The 22,570-nt window shown below is 41.3% G+C and overlaps 1 protein-coding gene across 2 annotated transcripts in view; it reads left to right on the plus strand.

Annotated features, from left to right (window-relative positions):
• The window catches only part of LCLAT1 (lysocardiolipin acyltransferase 1), a 121,349-nt gene that overhangs the window by 4,957 nt on the left and 93,822 nt on the right, over positions 1 to 22,570 (plus strand). The window contains exon 2 of one of the 2 annotated variants that reach the window (XM_090134745.1): positions 3,670 to 3,764. The exons of the other annotated variant lie outside the window; for it this stretch is intronic. The gene's annotated coding sequence lies outside the window, so the exon portion shown is untranslated. The remainder of the gene's footprint in view (positions 1 to 3,669; positions 3,765 to 22,570) is intronic. 2 annotated transcript variants of the gene reach the window in all.

Here is a 22,570-nt window from a genome sequence, read left to right on the forward strand (position 1 = left end):
ATGCTTTTGAAGTGTTTTTATAACTTAAAAAACATTTTCAGACTGCCTAATATGACTCGATACTAATACTCTTTATGTAATTAATGCCACTGAAAGCACTTCATGCTATGTTTCTGAAGGTTGAAAGGTAGCTGTTTGGAAATGCATTGTAAATTCTACTCTGCACACAACCAAGTTACAACATCAGAACAAAGTAAAATGCAGGCGTTGTTTTGGAGATGGGTCGTGTTGTACCTCAGACGAGGTGTCACTGCCATGTTCTGGTGGTGTGCTGAAGGTGTAAATGGGTCTGTGGAGGATGTTAAGCTTTGTGTGGGAAGTACTCAACGTTGCTGCTGTTTCTGAGGACGTACAAAAGAGTCTGGTGCCACAATTGACTCTCAGGTAGTTATTACAGCTCCATGGATTGCTGCTAGAAATTTGGTAGGTTCAGTCTCTAGAGAAGTATTTAAAACCAGAACCTGTTGCCAACCTTATACCCCTTGTATTTACCCAAATGTAGTGTAAAAAAGTGATGTGGGATGTTGAGAAGGAGGCGTGTATGGAGATAAAGAGCACTGATCTGCCAGCAGCCATCTTTTCAGGTTGCCCTTGTTAGTGCTTGCACGCAAGGTGATGTGCTCTCACAGAGAGTGGTGAAGGCAAATGTCATGACAGGGAGGTGTGAGTAGCATGGATGTCCATTATAGGGAACGTGGTGTGCTTTTCTGAGACTTGCTGGTTAACTTTGACCCACTGCTCCTTTGATGAGAATGATTTAGACGTGAAATACTGGCCGGGTTTGGGCGTGGAAGTGTAAAACTTAGTTTTTCAGATGTTTCACTTTATGGGCTTCAGTTTGCTTCTACTTCTTAATAGTTAATTTTAGAATAAGCGTAGGTTTGCTCAGATGGTTAATTCCATTTCTGTCACATCACTTTTGTTACTGCTATTTACACTCTACTAGAATGTACTGAACGTGTTTATTCATTACAGCAATAGTAAGCACTAACAACTTTATCATGTTTATTTATGGCTGCATCTTGTACTGTTATACTGAATCCTATTAAACTTAGATGGAATAAATATTTTTGGATTTTGCTCCATGGTTTTTCTCATAACCAGGACTGTTACTTGGAATTCATGTTGAGAATTGCATGGAGCCTGGTAAAGTAAGGCGAGTCGTTTCCTTTGAGTGCCCTGCCTTGACAGGACCTTTCTTTCAGATTTCCCTCTTCATTGTGAGAACATCAGTAAATCTGTCAACTTGAGCAGTGGTTTGCTTTAAAGAGAAAACAGTTTTAGGCATTTCTTCCAAGATTTCTTGCCCAGGTTTGTCTTTGCAACAGTATATTGCCACAGAACTTATGTGTAATCCATCGTTAGACAGTGAAAACAATTAATGTTCTGGGAATTGACATACAGCTCATATTTGGAAAGAGGGTGTTTGAACTGGTTTAATCTCTTTTAAATAACTGGGAAGATGGAGTACAGTGTTCTGGGAGCTTTTGTGATCTTTCCGCAGTTTGGGATGGACTACTTTAGGAAAGAAAATACAAAAAGATCAGGCTCACTGCAGTTTGTGCTGTCTCCAGGAGATGGATAGGTTTTGCACTGTAGCTTCCTTAGAAAAATCCTCGTGTGTCACTGTGATTTACAGAAAGTGTTCTGCGGACTCATCCATCTGTTTCTGACCATTGGAAGTGACAGTGTCTCCCAGAGTTACGGCATTTCTCAGAGAAATAGATTCTTTTATTGGGAACATCAGGTTTAAATTTTCTCACTCAAATACCAAGTTTTAAATAAAACCCTGTCAGTTTCCACTATTTCCAGTGTTTGCATTGGTCTGCTGTACATTACAAGATGAATACTTCATTATTTTGGCACATATGGTTGTATCCATTTCCATGATTTACTTAGGGTAGTCATTTGTGTGACTTTGTTCACTGAAAAGTTTTTCTGCTTCTGTTATATTGCAGGTTGTTGTACTTTGTGTATCTCAGTACTACTCCGAAGGAAGGATCTTGGTCCCTTTCTTAAATGTTGAGAAGCAGTTGGTTTTGCACCTCTCTGCTGGATATAGCTCTACGTGTTGAGCAATGTTGGCTCTAATAAGCAAGAAAAACATCCCAAATTTAAGTCAGTGCTTGAAGTAAATAATATATCACGTTTAGATTGTGGCAGTATTTATATTATCTCTTCCCTACAGGACAAATAAATAAAATTCTTTTCTTGTTAAGTAATTGCAGTAGTTTATTCTACTGCAGAACAGCACCGTGTGAGACACAGCCTCTTGTGCAGCAAACTATGTCTGAAAATACACTAATAGCAGGTATTTTGAATCAATGAAAGAAACGTTATGAAAAGTTTAGAGGATTTAGTAAGCTTTGATTGCATCAGTCACATGTTAGCATGATTTCCTTAGGGCCTGTCCTTTCTGTGCCTTCAGCTTTGCCAACCGTTGCCCTTGTGTAACGGCAGTAAGCCTCTGAAGTGGCTGTAGCAAATACTTTCATAAGAATAAAAGCTCTAAGCTATTCAACGATTCCTTTGTTTCCTGTGGCCCCCAAAGTGTTCAGATTCTTGTCCTGTTTACGTGTAGGAGGTGGCAGAGAGAAGTGGTAAGTTTGGCTTTTTCTACTTGCTTTAGCTTTGTGTAAGGCATCCATGAATTCAGTTAAGCAAATGAGCATTGCAGATCTTGTCCATGGCTTTGATATGAGTGCTAAGGCATGCAGAATGAATCTTGCTTTCAGAACTAAAGGTATTACTTTTGTGAGCAGGGTGCTAAAACGAGTTGGCCTGTTAGAAAGGAAGAAAGAACATTTCCTGCATCCATCCTCTCTCACTGTAACTTGAGATATAGAATTAGTTGAGGAGGGCATATTTCGGGCAGGCTTTTGCTGAAGTTTAGAAATGTGCCAATTCATAAATGTAAGATAAGCGAACCTTAACTTCTAGAGAAGCTTTCTGGTAACTGAATTTTCACTATTCTACGTGTGCAGTTATTAACAAAGATAATCACAAAAGGACACATTGGCTAGGAGATACCCCGCCTCAAATGGAGAATAGCTCTAAAAATATCATTGTGCATCAATTTGTATAGGCTGCAGAATATTGAAGAATGAAAATTTTGTGCAGTACTGACAATGATCTGATCTGTCAGAGTAGTATTGTGATTTATAGCACTCTAGCATGACGGAGGAAGGAAATTATCAAGACATATTTCTTAATCAGTTAAAGACTACTGGAGAGCTACAGCAGTGACAGGCATTCGGCTAAGTTTTTGCAGGATTTTAATGGTGTAGGCACTGACTTTAGACTAAATACCTCTGTTTGTGTGCAGTATCCTGTAAGGAGCATTTCCAGGGGTCTGTGCATGTGAGACTTTAGTTCTTCTACATACAACTCTTGCAAGTCTCCTAGCTCTTAAGGACAGCAGATCTGCTGTTAATGTAGAAGAGTGGCCCACCCGTGGGAGTTGCATCTTCTTTTGTCAGACTGTAGTGTCTGTTCTTCTCTTGAGAAAGACTGTGGTGTTCTTCTCATTTCAGTGGCTTGAATGATCTTAATGTTTAGAGCGAAGTTATTGAGAGCTTCCTTTTCTGGTTAGGAAATTATTTGATATGGAACTATCAGTCTCTTGTTTCTGAACAAGATAATTGTTTTATTCTTACTCTTTCCCCTAAGATACTGTCAGACTTCCACTGGGCATGTACTGAAGAGCTAAAACATAAAAATGAAGTTCATGTTGGAATGTGATCTGGAAAGAAGCAAAGTTGTGGGCAAGTATTTTTCCTTTTTCCAAATGTTAAGCTACAGCCACATTAATAATATTTCTACCAAGAAAAAGCTATTGGGCTAATTTAAAGCAAAACTCTAGAACTGTTATATCCCACATGGCATGAAACATTCCTGCTTTTTTTTCCTGCTGTATTAACATCTTACACAGAAAGGAAATGAATTTTAGAAGGAATGCTATACATAAGCCATTTGAGACATTCTCTGTTAAGGAAATACCAGCTGTCAGGAAAGATGCAGCCAATGTTGAGTTATATTAGAAACATTGTGAAGGAACTATTTGTCAAGGAAAAGTGGATTAATTAAAACATTTTAAACTATTTTTGGTCTGGAATAGAGTTAGGGAATTTCCATATGTGCCTATTCTAAACTAAATCTCTTTTAAAAAGCCACGTCTGTTTTTTTCAGGATGAAGTTCCCTTAGGTAGGTAAGTCGTTCCCTAATGTAGAACAAGGAAGTTCTCTAACTTAAATGTAAATAACGCAGGGAGAAAAAAGATTTGGAGTCATTTTGCTTTATCTTTATTATCTTCAAATTCTAAAAGTTTGCTTTCATTGATACTCCTTAATGGACATAATTTATATGAAAAAAAAATAGGCTGCATTTCAGAATTATCATATTAAGTTTTTATTCAAAGAAGTGGTTTTTTATGAGCAATTAATAGCAGTAGGAGGCATTGTTTTGCTTTTCCACAGGGAAATAGTGAAGCACGCGTAAATGAAACCTGAACCAGGCATGTGGAATATTAAATGGGATAGGATTTACACTTTAATCCAGGGTAGCCTGCTGGCTTTAAGGAGTTGTACAGTGAATACACAGACTTATTGTAATGGTTTGAGTTGTAAGTGGTAATTAAACCCAAAGGTTTGTTCTTACTCTCATTGATCTGTTGATAACAGATTTTCCCTTTCAAAAGTAATAAATGCAGAAAAACTTACGCCTGTTACCTCTTCAGATCACGCTTCAGTCATTTATTTATATGAAGACTTCGGAGGGGATGCTTAGATGTTACAGTTATGTGACCTCATTAAGTGCTGCGTGGTGATTTTTAGAAAAGCATAAATATTGCACATGGAAATGGTCGGTTTTCCTTTGTTGAAGATGTCCAACTTTTTCATTGTAATTATTTGTTGGGAATCCAAAATGCTTTCTTCCATCCCTTGAAAATAATGAAATTAAATTTCTCAAGCTGGTTGTTTTGACAAATTCTCTTCGCATTAGATTTGTGAATTTAGCCTGCATTACAATATCAACAAAACATAGGTGCTAAATGACATATTGACTACTTTTTTTTAACATCTCCTCATACAAATCAACTGTCCCTAACTCCATCAACGTGTTACCTTTCTTTCTGCTTAATAAACTTACTGTTGAGAATGGCTTGTATTCTAGGAATGCCTTAAGCATATATATATATAGATCTAAAAGCATATGATCTATGGAACTCATTTTACTAGTTGTGTGTGCTTGATGTTGTGTATTGAATTGAATAAGGGATTGATAATGGTCACCTGAAAGTTCTTTTTAGTTAAATGCCACTCTTAAGGATTGGATTTTGCTTTTTACATGATAAACAAGACTCTTAGCTGCTGTTAATAGCAATGCTAATTGTGATCCTTGTATTGAATGCTAAGATTTCAAATTGGACACCTATAAAATGAGCCACATAAAGCTTTTGCAGCTGAAGCTAGTAGTAACTTCAAATTTATGCACAGTGACAAACACTCTGAAAAATTAGACTGAGAACATTCCAGATCAGGCACAAACAATTTGTATGCTCTGTGCTATGGATCTTGAGTTGCAAAAACATAATCTGTTGTGGAAAAAAATGATGACGTAACAAATTCAGATTGTAGTATCTTGAGCATAATACAGAGAGAGAAAAATAGCTTTTTCTTTCTTTTTTCCTCTTAGGATTTTAGTAGTTTAGGCTAATTTTAACACTGTACTATGAGAAGTGAAAATGAAGTTAAAAATAATTTATCCCTGTTAACTGGTCTCAAACAGTGTGCTTTGGATGTGGCACATACACCAGCTGGGAAGGAACAGCCTTAATTTTGGTGTTAGATAATTTCTTTGTGTTTTTTTGAATGATGATGATTTTGCCACTGGATGGTTGGAGGGCTTGGTGCCCCACATCACTGTGTGCAACCTTGGCCTGATGATAGGATATCTGAGGGTAGGAATGTTAAGCAGTTGCTTCTCCCTGAACTTGGCTTCCCCTGCAAGCGTGGTGCCAAGTTCAGTCATCTGTTTGGTGATCCAGCCACGTGCCCTTGAAGATAAGTTTATTTTAAGGAGACCAGGTAGCAGCTGATAGGTGATGGAAATCACCTGGCGTTTCCAAAACAGACACTTGTGACACTTAGGGATGTGGTTTATTAAGCAGTATTGCCGATAGGTGGGTGGTGGATTAGATGGTCTTAGAGGTCTTTTCCAACCTTAATGATTCTATGATCATGTAGAATATCCCAGACGTTCACTGAATGTTATATAAAGGTACCAGTTCAATAATAGGATGCTGGTGGGACCTCAGACCCTTTAAGCTGACTTTAGGGAACTGCAATTATGCTGTGGTTGACCCCTTCTTAAGGGCGATGTTCTCTCATGCAAATTCTGGTGGTGCTGTATCTGACTTAGGATATTTTTCAGTCTGCAACTAGCTATTGTATGTTAGATGGCACAGATTAACTTCACCTGTAGTCTGAGACTGTGCTTTACGGGCAGTTGGTTGTATCATGCAAAATGATAAATACCTGAGATCAGTGCTGACCCTGGAGAGAAGTAACTAGGCTTAGAGATCCTGAATGTAGAATCATGGCCATTGTTTGTGTCAGGAATAAAAAACTGACAACATTCCAGTTTGTTTCTATAAAGCAGTTAATAATCATAAATGATCCTGCTGTTTGAATTATACAGCTTTCTCTTCAAATTTTGCTTTTGTCCGGAGTGAAATAGTTTTATATGTGCATGATTGGGCATGTGGTTGGTTTTCCAAGGAGGAGTAATAGGAAAACAGCTTTTATAATCTATCAGTTAATATTTTGAATTCTTCTTCGCAAAATTCCTTGTCAAAATTGTATTGGCTATCTAGGAAAAAGCTATTTTCAGTTTCAATCTGATGCCTTTACAGTCAAGATAAAGGATGTTGGTTGAGATGCCTTTCCATTGGGAAATCAGTGTTAAACTACTGTGCACTGATAGGCTTTTACTGTTTAATCAGTGATCCACTTTTTGGCTTTCTCAATGAAGTTTATACTGTGAAAATATACTTTGATTTACTTGATTTAAATAGAGCTTAGTCTTTTATGTTATTTAGAATGGAGAAAAAGCTTACTTGATGAACTAGCTGATATCTCTACAGTTGGCTAAGTTGGAGATGTGTGAGATGAGTGGGGCACAAAGTTGGGATTTTTAGTTTTGTTCTAGCTTACCTTATTTGATAACAAGTTGAATCTTTTCTTCAACTATTAGGTACAGTAATTGTCTTTACACATATAGATGATTACAAGTTACAGTTTCTCTTAAATTCCCTGCTAATGAAAAATATTACTCTATGCACTTCTAAGGAGCTTCAGGAAAAAAAAAAAATCATTGCAGAGTAAGCTTGTTCTTTGTCCTGCATAGTAAGAATTGACTAAAATAAATGATCAAAATGTATAACATTCCAATGTTGCAGGTTGTAGATGCTTTTCTTTAATAGAGCATCTAGCAGCCATGTTGAAATAATTGGAATTGGAGATTTGGTTCTTATATTTAATGTACAGCAAAACCTTCTTTCAGTTATAAGGGTTAGTTATGATATATCTTGATGTAATTTTCCATGTATGTGCTTGATATCCTAATCTGAGAATCTGCAGATGGAAACTTGTAAAGAGAAATGATTCGTCTACATTAAGTATTATGGGACAATTGATAGATGATTCCCAGCTGCGTTGTTTTGAATTGCAGCCAGAAAATTTAAAGTATTTTAAATGTATACTGTTCCTGAAGAACTGTTAGAGAATTCTTTTAGAACATTCTTTCTAAAAAGGATTGTAATTTATTTTTGTTATAGATGGGTTGAAGAATTTCAGTGAAGTATCAGGAAATATTGCATTTTTTCTCAGTGACTAATACAGTCAAACATGACTTGAAGGTTGGAATCTGTTAGCAGTACAAAAGGCCTGCAGTGATGGTGTTAGAGGTTTTAGATCACTTCAAATTTCTTGTTTCCCGTATAATACCTAAGATTCTGTCTGTTTCACTCATAAGCCATTAATCTGTGCACCTTCACTGTGTTCTGTTACTTTCTGCAAGAACTTTTTTTAATAGGCTGTATTACATGCAAAGCGAGTTTTGCAAGTTTTTTCTTCGTTCGGTTCATTAAGGCTTGTTAAAGCTTTGCCGTTCCCATAACCTGCAGTGTTGCTGGTTTACCTGCAGGTTAGCTAGAGAAATTATTTTTTGAGATTCAGAGTGGTTTGAATGTCTTTGCAGTGTACAGGTTGAAATTCGTAGCAGCTGCTCAACTAAATTCTGAAACAACGCCAGGATGTATACACTGAGTTTCCTAGAGTAACTTTCTCTACTTGATTACTTGCTTTGTCGCTACTGATCACTTCCTTCTTTGCCATGTTAGATATTAAACACGTTGACATCTGAAGAAATGATGTCATCAGATGGTCATTAATGCCCAGTCTTGTTTGCCATATTCATCAGTGACCTGGATGAGGGAATAGAGTCCGCTCCACAGCAAGTTTGCTGATGGTATGAAACAGGGAGGGGTGGCTGATGCACCAGAAGGCCACACTGTCTGGACAGACTGTAGAATTGGGCAGAGAGAAATCTCATGAAATTCAACAAGAGCAAGTGTAGAGTCCTGTACATGGGAAGGAATAACTGCATGCATCTGCAGGTTGGGGGATGACCTGATGGGGAAGAGTTCCTTTGGCCATGAGCCAGCAGTGTGCCCTTGTGGCCAAGGCTGGTGGTGTCCTAGGATGCATTAAAAAGAGCATAGGCAGCAAGTCAAAGGACGTGATCCTCCCCCCTCTGCTCTGCCCTGATGCAGCCTCATATGGAGTACTGTGTCCAGTTCTGGGCTCACCAACTCAAAAAAGACAGGGATGTCCTAGAAAGAGTGTGGTGGAGGACCACGAAGATGATAAAGGGCCTGGAGCTTCTCCCTTATGAGGAGAGGCTGAGAGACCTGAGACTCTTCAGTCTGGAGAAGAGAAGGCTGAGAATGGATCTCATCACTGTTTATAAACATCTAAAGTGAGGGAGTCAGGTTGATGGGGTTGGCTCTCTTTGGTGGTGAGCAACAATAAAACAAGGGGCGATGAGCAGAAACTGAAACATGGGAAGTTCCACACTAACACAAGGAAGCAATTCTTCACTGTCAGAGTGCTGGAGCACTGGAACAGGCTGCCCAGAGAAGCTCTGGAGTCATCTTCTATGGGGATTCTCAAGACCTGTCTGGATGCTTAACTGTGACCTGCTGTATGGAACTGCTTTAGCAGGGGGATTGGACTCGATCTCTTAGATGTCCTTTCCAAACTCTATAATTCTGTGTAATCAATCTCATTTTCTTTGCTGTATTGTATCCTTTCTGCATGCTGCAGATAACTTTGTGCACATGACATACAAGCTTTATTGAGATCACCCATGAGTGCTTCTTGAGGGAAGATGATTCTCTTTAAAATAAAAGGTAACTTACTTTAATTCCTTTAAAGTTTTCATCCACTTTGGAAGAGTTAAGTACTCGGCTTAAAATAAGCTGCGAAGTAAGGGATGTTGTTTTGGAAGAAGGTTCCTTTCCTCTTTTAAGTCTCAGGAAGGGTATGAATTGAGAACCAAAGCGGTGTTTTTAAACCTGTTGCTGTTAGAGCAGTTTCTGTGTGTTGTAACTGGGCTGCCAGAGGAAATAATTTTCCTTCCTGGGGGAGGAAGGAAAGAGAAGCAGTTGCTATATACTCTTGTTTGTGTAATGGTTTTGCACTGTAAGAAAGGACAGAAGCAGTTTCAACACAGGAAAATGTGGTTGTTAAACCCCCACCAACAGAAAAAAGAAGTTTCAGGAGCACGTGTGGTATCAGAAACAATTTATCGTTCCTGATTTTGCTTTCGTTTTGGGACTGACAGATTGAAAACTATGAAAGCATGACTTTCTATTAGTTGAAGGAAATCTTTGTGACCTTTTTGTAATGACAAATGCTCCCCATTTTGAGCTGCTCACTTATTTTCACAATTTTGTTGTGCCTGTAAATTCAGTGACTTCAAAACGTGTCTGTATGCTGTATTTGACTGTCTTGGCACGCTTTTGTGGTTAAATGAAAGATTTCTATTGGCACAAAAGCACTTTCCTCACCTGTTTTCATTTGTTAGTGGTGGGATCAGTAATGTTACAGGCTTTGTAAAATATGTGAAGTCATTCCCCAGCTGTTGTTTATATTGATTTATGCAAGAATAGTGAAAATCAATTATGTTGGTTAACTTGTGGCATCTAAGTATTGAGTTTGAAGGCTGACATCAGTAAGCATCCTGCAAGATGCTGATTTAGACAACTTACACATCAACAAGTTTGGCTTCCTCAGGCAAAAATTGGGTCGTCTTGGATAATGAACAGTGAATGTTGGCAATAAAGGTCACATCTTAGATTAAAGTAACCTAGAATACATTGTACTGAATTATGGAACAAAAAAATGTAAATACAGAAAATCTTCTCTCTTCTCCTTTTCAAAGTGTCCTGACCTTTATTGAGTTCCACTAGCTGACATTTTTAGAAGACTTTTAGTTCTAGTTTCTTTCATTATGAAGGGTTTATTTAGGTATTTTCTTCCACACATTTCATTGTCATCTTCTTTGCCATTTGCTTTTCTTCAGCTACAATAGCACCTACGTTTCACATCAGCATGCTTATTGCAGTAGTGATGCAGTCCTGTTTTGTATAAAATTCTTGAAACATATTTGTCCATAGTCTACTCACTTTAGTAAACAACAGAAGAATAAAGCAAGCGTGAGTGAAAAAGAATGGAGCAGCAAAATTGGTAAGCACCTACAAAAACACTTTCTCTGGTCTAGGGGTTGGCAACCCTGCCTGTGGCAGGGGGTTGAAACAAATGATCCTTTTCAACCCAGACCATTCTATGATTGTATGAAAGGTAAAATAAGCGTATTAAAAATAGGAGAAAATCACATAGTCAGTACATCACATCAACATATTTCTATTTCTAGTGCATTGCATGCATTTTCTGTTTAAAGGTAGTGATATATTTAGTCAAACTTGATGCAAGTGAATCATAGAATACATGTTGTTCTTGTATAAAATAATGATTGATAGTTGCATTTCTTATTTCTGTGTTTTTGGTTGAAAGCTTCTTCCAACAGTTCAAGGATGATTAAGTCTTAGTTGGCATGTTTTGCTGCTGGCAAGTGCAACAAGACCTTCTTGGCTTGGAGAGGCTGCTTTTCAAGAGCACCCATTGCTCTATTATAACTATCCAATCCTAGAAGTAAGATCTAATTTTTTCCTTACTACTTTTCTCTTCTTTAGTAGTTTGTTTCCTGAAGCCTTTAAGTTTTTTTTACGTGATCTGAGGTGCTGTTCACAGCTAACAACACAGGTCTTTCCTCACTTCTTCCTACCTGTTTGTTAGTGGTAGTTGAGTGAAACTGGGTGGGATTTGTACCTTTGTTGCCCTGAAAGGACAAGTTGTCTGCTTGCTGTCAGTCACTTATGTTTATAGATTTGGATGCTCAGCAACAGTGAAAAAGGGTTCAAAGTATGTTGCTTCAGCAGACATAATCCCTTTGTTCTTATGGAAAACAAGATCCATCTGTTAATGAATGAGTGATGTTGGGATGGATATAAAAACATGTATTTTATGGTTAAAAATTAATGTCAACAGACAAAATAAACGTGCCATAACTGCCTACTGCAGGCTTTCTTCCTGCCCCTTCTTCTGAAGGTTCAAGACACAGGCAGGCACACCACTGGGTGGGCTACTTTTATTACTGTTCCTCAGTTTGGCAGTTTTTGTGTTTCTTCCACTTGTAATTTTTTTTCAGCATCACATACAAGATACAAGGTATCTTAGGTCAAGACACTGTAAATACTCATTCTCTATAAATGTTATTCTGTTAAACACAGATTAGATCAGGATTTACAGAATCTGTCCTTTCTTTAGCCTGGGCAATCTTCCAATTTACCAAGGGCAGGAAGCCCAGCAAACACTCCCTCAGACAATTCCTCATCTTTATCCTTTTTCCAGAATAAAAATCCACAAATATCAGCAGTGGGGGCCAAAATAACAAATGAAAAGAGGGTGTTGCCACTTCTTGCCAGGTTTTGTGTAAATGTTGCTCTACTTCCTTGTCCCAGAATAACAACAAAGCTTCCCAGAGAATCCTTAAAACAAACCAGACTCTTTTTCAGATCTGATTTAATTCACAGTAGGTGCAGTGACAAAAATGCCAGGGAACAAGAACAATGAAGGATATATACTCGATCTCTCTATTAAGGTTGCGGGGAATTTTAAGGCATATGCTCGCTCTTTGATACCATCCATTACTCTTGCAGCTAGAGCATCAGTTAGCTGCTTCGTGCTTTTCTTCTAATTGATTGAGAGGAACCTTAAGTGGAGCATGAATAGACCCTGTAATTTAGAACAGATTGGGATGAAATACTGTGATGAAGAGCTGGAAAACAGATACGCAAGCTCCAGGAACTTCCGTCTAGAGAGCCTGTGATCTATACCTGCTTGTTCCTCCTCTGGCTCCAGTGATGTGATCAGAAGTAAGAAGCTGGAGTGACTGGATGTGGTTTGGAGTGAGATGTAGGGAGTGGTGTTCAGTAGCAGACCAGAGACAGGGCTGAGAGCGGAAGGCATGCAGGCAGGAGGGGTTGATAGGACTGAAGTGCCAGGAGCCACTGCTGAGGAGTAGGATCAGAAACCAAGGCTGAACAGTAGCCAGAGGAACAGGAAGCAGATTTTTAGACCAATAATCTGGATATTTTCTGCAACTACAAAATAGCTGTTTGGGTTGTGTGTGTGGCAACCATTAATGGCAGTCACAAGGACAGCTGACTCTGGGAGTGTTGGTGACTGACTGCAGCTTCACTGTCTTGAATTAAATGTGTTGTTGTTTTCTACAGGTCATTCTTTTTTAAACTTACATTCTTGGAGTTACAATAAATTCACTATTATGAGAGTTTAGAGGGAAGAAACCTTTTTTTTTTTTCCAAAGGCATTCTATATCAATGTCATTGCTTCTTGTCTTGCTTGGGCACTATGAAAAGAGCCTTGTTCTGTATCCTCTGCACCCTTCCTTAAGGCATTTATAGAAACTGATGAGATTTCCTGTCACGGAATTAACTGGATCAGTTTATGCCCGTGACAGGGGGCAGTATGCCCCTGCCCTCCCCACCCCCCACCTGGGCCCACAAAATGGGAAGGAAGGGGGAAAAGGAAAGAAACAGCGGCAACAATCTATGGAGGTAAACTTATTTTACTAACTATGATATCGGAATACAAAATAATACAATATAATACAATCTAATTGAAATTGAGACTAATGAATGAAATAAGATATGAGAGAGAGTTCCCGAGACCGAGTCAAACCTGAAAAAGCTTGGAACGGCTAGGAAAGCACCCTCCAGCACCCACTGCCAGGCAGTAAGAGACCGCCCCCCCCGGAAGGGTCAGATCCCGTGACTTCCACAATGTATAGGGATAGGTACGTAGAGTTAGAACATTAACACTTCCAGTACACGATGTTTTGATGTTGAATACTGAAAGTCAAATAAGCAAAAACCAAAACCATGACATTCCACCCCTTATTCTACATCACTACATCACGCTTAATATATATATATATACACACACATATGCAAACAAACAAAATGATTACAAATGCATCACACGCACACGTCTATATACATGGAATTACTGTCTGCACTCCCCCAACATCAAATTTCCTTGTGGTACACATTGAACATCCCCATTTTCCTGCATTACCCACCAAGTGGATCCAGGTCCCTGGGCAAAAACAGTACCGCGGAGAGGTCTGCCCTTTCCAGAAGCTGGAAGAACCCAAACTGCTTTTCCCAACATGCTCTTTACGTGTACAACAGGGACCTTATCTCCCTCTACGGTATGTAGAGAGCTGGATTGGGTAGGACCATCACGATTGATAGATCCTCTGGTATTGACTAACCAGGTGGCTTCTGCCAAATGCTTCTCCCAGTGCTTAAATGTTCCGCCACCCATTGCTTTCAGCATTGTTTTTAACAACCCATTGTATCGTTCGATTTTACCAGAAGCTGGTGCATGATAGGGAATATGGTAAATCCACTCAATGCCATGATCTTTGGCCCAAGTATTTACAAGAGAATTTTTGAAATGAGTCCCATTATCTGACTCAATTCTTTCTGGGGTGCCATGTCGCCAAAGGACTTGTTTCTCAAGACCTAATATGGTGTTTCGGGCGGTAGCATGGGGTACTGCATATGTTTCAAGCCACCCAGTGGTCGCCTCTACCATGGTAAGCACATAACACTTACCACTGCGGGATCGTGGCAAGGTGATATAATCAACCTGCCATGCCTCCCCATATTTATACTTTTGCCATCGTCCTTCCTCCCAGAGTGGTTTCATCTTCTTGGCTTGTTTGATTATAGCACATGTTTCATAGTCATGAATAACCTGTGCAATAGCATCCACAGTTAAGTCCACCCCTCGGTCTCTAGCCCACTTATATGTTGCATCTCTCCCCTGATGGCCCGAGGTCTCATGAGCCCACCGAGCTAGAAATAATTCACCCTTGTTCTGCCAGTCCAGGTCTATCTGAGCCACCTCAATTTTGGCAGCTCGGTCCACCTGGTGGTTATTTTGCTGTTCTTCAGTAGCCCGTCTTTTGGGCACATGAGCATCTACATGGCGCACCTTCACGACCATATTCTTTGTTCGGGCAGCAATATCTTTCCACAGTTCAGCAGCCCAAATAGGTTTACCCCTTCTTTGCCAGTTATTTTGCTCCCACTGCTGTAACCACCCCCACAAAGCATTTGCCACCATCCACGAGTCAGTGTAAAGATAAAGCATTGGCCACCTCTCCCGTTCAGCCACATCCAAGGCCAGTTGGACAGCCTTTACCTCTGCAAATTGGCTTGATTCTCCTTTCCCTTCAGTGGCCTCTGCAACTTGTCGTGTGGGGCTCCACACAGCAGATTTCCATCTGCGATGCTTTCCCACAATACGACACGATCCATCAGTGAACAGGGCATACTTTCTTTCATTTTCTGGTAATTCGTTGTATGGTGGGGCCTCTTTAGCTCGTGATACTTCTTCTGCTGGTGTTCCAAACTTTTTACCCTCAGGCCAGTCCATGATGACCTCTAGGATTCCTGGACGGCTGAGGTTCCCCATCCGCGCTCTTTGCGTAATCAACGCAATCCACTTACTCCAAGTGGCATCAGTTGCGTGATGGGTAGGGGGAACCTTTCCTTTAAACATCCAGTTCAACACTGGTAGTCGAGGTGCTAGAAGGAGCTGTGTTTCAGTACCGACCACTTCAGAAGCAGCCCGAACCCCCTCGTACGCAGCTAAGATCTCCTTCTCAGTTGGAGTGTAGCCCTCTTCCGACCCCTTGTAGGCCCGACTCCAGAATCCCAGGGGTCGGCCTCGGGTCTCTCCTGAGGCTCTCTGCCACAAACTCCAAGTGGGACCTTTCTCTCCAGCAGCAGTGTAGAGGATGTTCTTTATATCCTGCCCTGTCCGTACTGGCCCTAAGGCCACGGCACGGGCTATCTCCTGTTTAATCTGTTCAAAAGCCTGCTGCTGCTCGGGGCCCCATGTAAACTCATTCTTCATTCGCGTCACATGATAAAGGGGGCTTACAATGAAGCTATAGTTTGGAACATGCATTCTCCAAAAGCCCACTACACCCAAAAAAGATTGTGTCTCTTTCTTACTAGTGGGTGGAGACATAGCGGTGATTTTGTTGATCACATCTGTCGGGATGTGACGACGGCCATCTTGCCACTTTATACCTAGGAACTGAATCTCCTGAGCAGGTCCTTTCACTTTGCTCCGCTTAACAGCAAAACCAGCACGCAGAAGAATCTGGATTATTCGCTCTCCTTTTGTGAAGACTTCTTCTGCTGTATCACCCCACACAACGATATCATCAATGTACTGCAAGTGCTCAGGGGCACTGCCCTGTTCTAATGCAGTTTGGATCAACCCGTGGCAAATGGTTGGGCTGTGTTTCCACCCCTGGGGCAAACGGTTCCAAGTATACTGAACACCCCTCCAGGTGAAAGCAAACTGTGGCCTACATTCTTTGGCCAAAGGAATGGAGAAAAAGGCATTAGCAATGTCAATGGTGGCATACCATTTGGCTGCTTTTGATTCCAGTTCATACTGGAGTTCTAACATGTCCGGCACAGCAGCACTCAGTGGGGGTGTGACCTCATTCAGGCCACGATAGTCCACCGTCAGCCTCCATTCTCCGCTGGCTTTACGCACTGGCCATATGGGGCTGTTAAAAGGCGAGTGAGTTTTGCTGATCACTCCCTGACTCTCTAGTTGACGAATCAACTTATGAATGGGGAGCAAGGAATCCCTGTTGGTGCGGTACTGCCGTCTGTGCACCGTTTTTGTAGCAATTGGTACCTGTTGCTCTTTTACTTGTAGCAGTCCCACAACAGACGGATCTTCTGACAGGCCAGGCAAAACAGACAGCTGCTTAATGTTGTTTGTGTCTATAGCAGCTATTCCAAAGGCCCATCGATACCCCTTAGGATCCTTGAAATGCCCCCTTCTGAGGTAATCAATACCAAGTATACATGGAGCCCCTGGACCAGTCACAATAGGGTGCTTTTGCCAGTTCCTACCAGTGAGGCTTATCTCGGCCTCCAACACAGTCAATTCTTGAGAGCCCCCAGTCACTCCAGAAATATGGATTGATTCTGTCCCTTCATAAGTCGAGGGCATCAGAGTGCACTGTGCACCAGTATCCACCAATGCCTCATATTTCAGTGGTTCTGATGTGCCAGGCCATCGAATCCACACAGTCCAATAAACTCTATTATCCCTTTCCCCCCCCTGACTGAGGGCAGGGCCCCTCTATTCATTACCTGTGGTAACCGGAGCAACTGCACTGGCAGTTGATCTGCTTTGTAATTCTCTCACCCGTGCTCGTAGTACATGAGTAGCTTGGTCGTGCCACTTCCTCATGTCTTCTCCATGGTCACGTAAGTAACGCCACAAGGCAAGTCGCGATGTAGGATTCCTTCCTGGAGCTGGAGAGCGTTTGCCTCTAACAGCTGAGATTTTTGATTTTGCACCTGAGAAGGAGGGTTCATCGTCTTTAGTTAGTTCAATCCGTATTAGTTTCATCAGCTCCTTCAGTAGACTCTTTTGACTATTCTGATCTTCATCAAGCGTTTCTGATACTTCTACAGGTTTGTCACGATTCATCAGTGAAGACACTTGCTCTCGCATTTCATTCAGTTGCTCCGTCATTTGTGAGATGGCGGCGATGGCGGCGCGAGTTGGGGGTAGCTGTTGTTCATAGCTTTGGAGCATAAGAATCAATTCATAAACTAAGGGGCTTCTCTGTTGGTCCTGGTATCTGTCCGATGCTGCCAATAGTGCAGAGGCGTATCTGGCTGGTGCTGTTGATGTGAGTTGCTGCCACATTTCACGCGTTGTTCTCACTCTCTCAGGGTCATGGCCTTGTGGGTCGTTAAAAACACAGTTTGGGTCATACAACATTTCCACCACGGCTATTTCCCTCAAATACTGGATACCCTGTTCAACTGTATCCCATCTTTTCGTCACAGGCTTCAAGCCACTTTTGAAGGGGTACTTCTCCTTCACGGCTGTTAATACTCGTTCCCAGAGGGAGGCAGCCCCATCCAGACATCGACTAATTCCTCTGTCAATAGCTGGATCTCTGGCAATGGCTCCTAATTGGCGAGCTTCGTTACCATCTAGAGACAAGCTACTGGCCCCGTCGTCCCAACAGCGAACTAACCAGGAAACGATAGTTTCATTTGGGCGCCGTATAAATTCCTTTCTTGAGCCTTGGATTTCAGTCATCTTCAGAGGCCGACGAGTAGTAATAGAAACTTCCTCTTCATCACTCTCTTCTGCATGTCTCTTAGTTTTTCCTTTTGCCTTTCTTGATGTTGGTGGTTTCGAGGAGGGCCCCTCACCTGGATCTTCCTCCACCTCCTCCTCCTCCTCTTCTTCTTTTTTCCGTTCTAGACGCGAGGACACTCGTTTCCATTTCTTGCCCTCCACAGGGGCAACTGATATTGTTACTGGTGTCTCCTGTAATTGATCAGATTTGACTTTCCCTTTGGCTTGAACCTCAGCTCGGAAACTCTCTCTCTCCAAAACAGTATTATATATGGCACGGTAAGCACAAGCCAAACCCCAAATAAGTTGTACCTCCTTAGATTTACCTGAGCCGCACTGCCCCTGTTCCAAATACTGGCTAAGTTTCTGGGGATCCCACAGGTGCTCAAGAGTGAAATCCCATGACATTGCGGGTCCCCATGCTTCTAAGATTTTTCCTAAACCTCTCCATATTTCCTGCCAGTCAGCATTCTCTGGTTCTGGAGGAGACTCCTTCTGCTTACTATTCCTGTATTGGAATACATTCAGGGAGAGTAATATTACGACCACAAGCATGAGAGTTAACTCAGCATTGGAAAAGCGTCTGATAAACCAAAAGGAAAACCTGGAAACTGGTTTGAACATCGTGTGGTTTGTAAAATTAGCTATTCCATCTGGGATGTAGTTGCTTGTGAAATTAGTCATTCCATCCGGGATGCAAGTGTCAAAATTCGTATTAAACATTGCATATAGGTACCAAGATAGGTACCATACAGGCGTCTCCGTCAGTGCCCGTATGTAGTTATATACGTACACCATTCCACAACAAGTAAAGATGACATTGATGATTCACCAGTAGGTCGCGAGAAACACCATAGCTTTTAATCCCTTACTCAGCGTTTCCACGAAAAAGAGTGGGTTCATCGCTGGTTTCTGCTCAAAAAGGGTTAATGAATTGAAACTAACAAGAGGGGGGGGGGAAAGGAAAAAAAGGCACTACCCAGACTAAGCAGTGCTCAAAGTTTACAAATATCCCAGAATACTGGCAGTACGCCTGGTCTTTCAAGGTCAAGTTTCCCAGCACAAAACCTGAACTACTGATAATGCTCCCTAACGAAGCTCTCTAAGAGCAGAGAGCGAGATTCGTTCTAAGAGCCAAAAAGCAAAAACCAAAAACAAAAGGCAGCTATGCCCGCATTCTCCACCAAAATCTGTCACGGAATTAACTGGATCAGTTTATGCCCGTGACAGGGGGCAGTATGCCCCTGCCCTCCCCACCCCCCACCTGGGCCCACAAAATGGGAAGGAAGGGGGAAAAGGAAAGAAACAGCGGCAACAATCTATGGAGGTAAACTTATTTTACTAACTATGATATCGGAATACAAAATAATACAATATAATACAATCTAATTGAAATTGAGACTAATGAATGAAATAAGATATGAGAGAGAGTTCCCGAGACCGAGTCAAACCTGAAAAAGCTTGGAACGGCTAGGAAAGCACCCTCCAGCACCCACTGCCAGGCAGTAAGAGACCGCCCCCCCCGGAAGGGTCAGATCCCGTGACTTCCGCAATGTATAGGGATAGGTACGTAGAGTTAGAACATTAACACTTCCAGTACACGATGTTTTGATGTTGAATACTGAAAGTCAAATAAGCAAAAACCAAAACCATGACATTTCCCCAAGCCATCTCTTTTCTAGGCTACAGGGTTGCAACTTTCTCAGCCTTTCCTCACTGGGAAGATGCTCCAGTCCTGTCATCACTCTTTCACGGTCATTCATTGAACCCTCTCCATTATGTCTGTGCAGCAGTACTCCAGGTGCAGCACTACTGCTGTTGAACAGAGGAGAAGGACCATCTCCCTTCACCTACTGTCAATAATTTTGCTTAATGTGTACTAGGATACTGTTAGCCGTCTTTGTGGCAAGGGTACAACTGGCTCATTTTCAGTTTTGGTGTTCTCGAAACTCAAAGTTCCTTTTCTTCAGAGCTGCTTTCTAGCTCCATCAAGCTGGTTATTTTTATTATGGAAGTTTACGTGGTTGGTTAATTGTGATTTTGTACTCCTGATGATTTTCTTGTCCATCAGCTTGTGCCCGGAAATAGTGTCTTGTATTATCTGCCCCTTTACCTTCCCAGAGTTTGAGGAGACACTGACCTGTCTGTAGTTCCCTAGGTCTTCTTTACCCATTCTCAAAAATAGGATTGACCTTTGCTTTTCTCTCATCTTTGGGCAATTCTCCCAGTCGCCATGGTTGATCAGAGATTATAGGTTGCCTTGCTATCACATCTGCCAACTCTCTCAGCACTTGTGGGTGCATCTCATCAGAGCCCATGTGGGTTTACAAATGCCCAACTTGCATAACTATTCCCTAACCTGATCTTTTTCCATCAAGGGTGCATCTTTCGTGCTGCAGCCTTTCAGCTTGGTCTCTCAGACCTGCATGTCCTGAAGGCCTTTCTGGTAAAGACTGAGGCAAAACAGGCATTCACAGTACCTCACCGATTTCCCTGTCTCCCATTTAAGTCTGATCACAGAATCACAGATCGTAGAATGGCTGGGGTTGGAAGAGACCTCAAGGTTTGTGATTCTCCCACCCCCCTGCCACATGCAGGGCCGTAAACCTCCCCATATAATACTAGACCAGGCTGCCCAGGGCCCCATCCAGTGTGGCCTTGAACACCTCTAGGGACGGGGCATCCAGAACCTCTCTGGGCAGCCTGTTCCAGCACCTCACCACTCTCTCTGTGTTTGAAATACACCATGACACGTTCAAAGAATCAGTAATTGATTCTGTGAAACCATTTCACTCAGTGTAAGTCATGGCGAGACTTGCAACCTCTTTGAGATTTTTTTTTTTGAAAAGCTCACTGATTTTCAGACTGGAATTCCCAAACCAGTAGGAGCAGCCACCCAAACTGAGACAGTCTGGAATCTGAGGATCGTTGTCTGTCAAAAAAGCTCTTTTCAATTCCTGTGCTGCTGCTGCTATTTAGATTTCTTATACAGTTTCTGGGTTTTTTTTTTGCTTTTTGAAGACAGCAAAAGCTAAAAATCTGGTTCAAGTCCATGGAAGGTCTCAGTGGAAGGCTTTTGGAAAACATGCTTGTTTTAGAGACAAACATGATATCATTTTAGTAGCAGAATCCTTTTGTGAGCCTACTGGAAACAGATGTTTTTGCATGAGAACTCAATTTTTCTTGTTCTGAACACATTCAGATAAATTACCCTGCAAACTCTTTGTGTTAAACTTTATTCAGAAATGCAACCCTATTCAGAATCCAGATCAAATCTAACTGGGTGTTTAGAAGCTGCAGAGGCTGAAAGTGTATAAGCAGGGAATTGTATGAAGCAGAGCACTGTGACCTGTGTTCTGAGAAGTTCCAATGTGCTGTGCTTTCTGTAAAAACAGAAAAAAGGAAAAAAAAAAAAAAAAGAAAAAGCTATGCTGACCTAGAACAGTAAAACACTTTGCTTTTCTCTTTCTCTAATTAAGTGATGACATAAGATATAGACAGCAGAAAGGCAGAGAGAGGCTAATTTGCTTGAATAAAGCGATAAAGCCTGTTGGATCTCTGTTCATGTATAGGGCTTTCTCCCCCCCTGCCCCCCAAAATTTTTGGTTTCTCTGTGTTTTACCTAGAAGTGGCTCAGCACCACACTGTCATTTGCTCACTTCTCTTTCCACCCTCCCCAAATCCCAGTGGGATGGGAGAAAGAATGGGGGAAAAAAAATAAAAGTAGAATTTGTGGGTTGAGATAAAACTGTTTGCTAAGACAAAAAGGAAAGGATGATAATTACGGCAAGTATGTACGTATGTATATATAGCATGTGATACACAAAGAATTGCTTACCACCTCCTGGCCAATGCCCAGCAAGCAGTGGAAGAGAGCCGGATAAACTCCCATCCCCTTCAAAACATCTTCTGCTTGATGTCATATGGTATGGAATATCCCTATGGCCAGTCTAAGTCAGCTTACTACTGACTTAGTACTACTTCTGTTCCCTCCCAGCTCCTTGGGTCCTGAGTTGTGAATGGCCTTGGCTCTGTACAGCTCTGCTTAGCAGGCAATTGTAAACATTGGTGTGTTATCAACATTGTTTTTCTCCTAGAACCAAAACATGACATCATATCAGATGATCTGAACATGACAGTTCTGTCCCAGCTGAAGCTAAGATACTCTAAAGCAGGAGCAAAGGTAGGAGGCTGACTCAAAGTTTCAGGGAGTGAGCTGACATCAATTCCAAATGACCTTATGGGGACTTTGACATGTTTGCTTTACAACTGATTGGAAACACAGCTGCAAGACGAATGTACTTGGGAATTTTTCACCTGCCCACTTATGTAGCATGAGAGAGAATACATATGCAAACTGGACATTCATTTCTCGGCAGCGTGTGTCTGAAAACTGAAAGTAGAATGGTTATCTAATGTGTTTAGGATTTTGGTAATCTGAATCATGGTTTTTGAATGCTTGTCACAGCTAGTTTGTGAAGCATTATGGTTACTTTTTTTTAATTCCTTGAATGAAAAGATGCAACTGACAAATCTTCAGGACATCAGAGCATAACATGGTCTATTTTCTATTTCACTCTCTCTTTAGCAGAAGGAAAAATAAAAGCATTCAAGGCCTATCCTCTGCCATCAAGCCTCTGGGAAGGAGGAGGAAAAA

This window comes from Phasianus colchicus, chromosome 2 (genome assembly GCF_987193195.1).
Source record: "Phasianus colchicus chromosome 2, bPhaCol1.hap1.1, whole genome shotgun sequence".
Taxonomy (NCBI): domain Eukaryota; kingdom Metazoa; phylum Chordata; class Aves; order Galliformes; family Phasianidae; genus Phasianus; species Phasianus colchicus.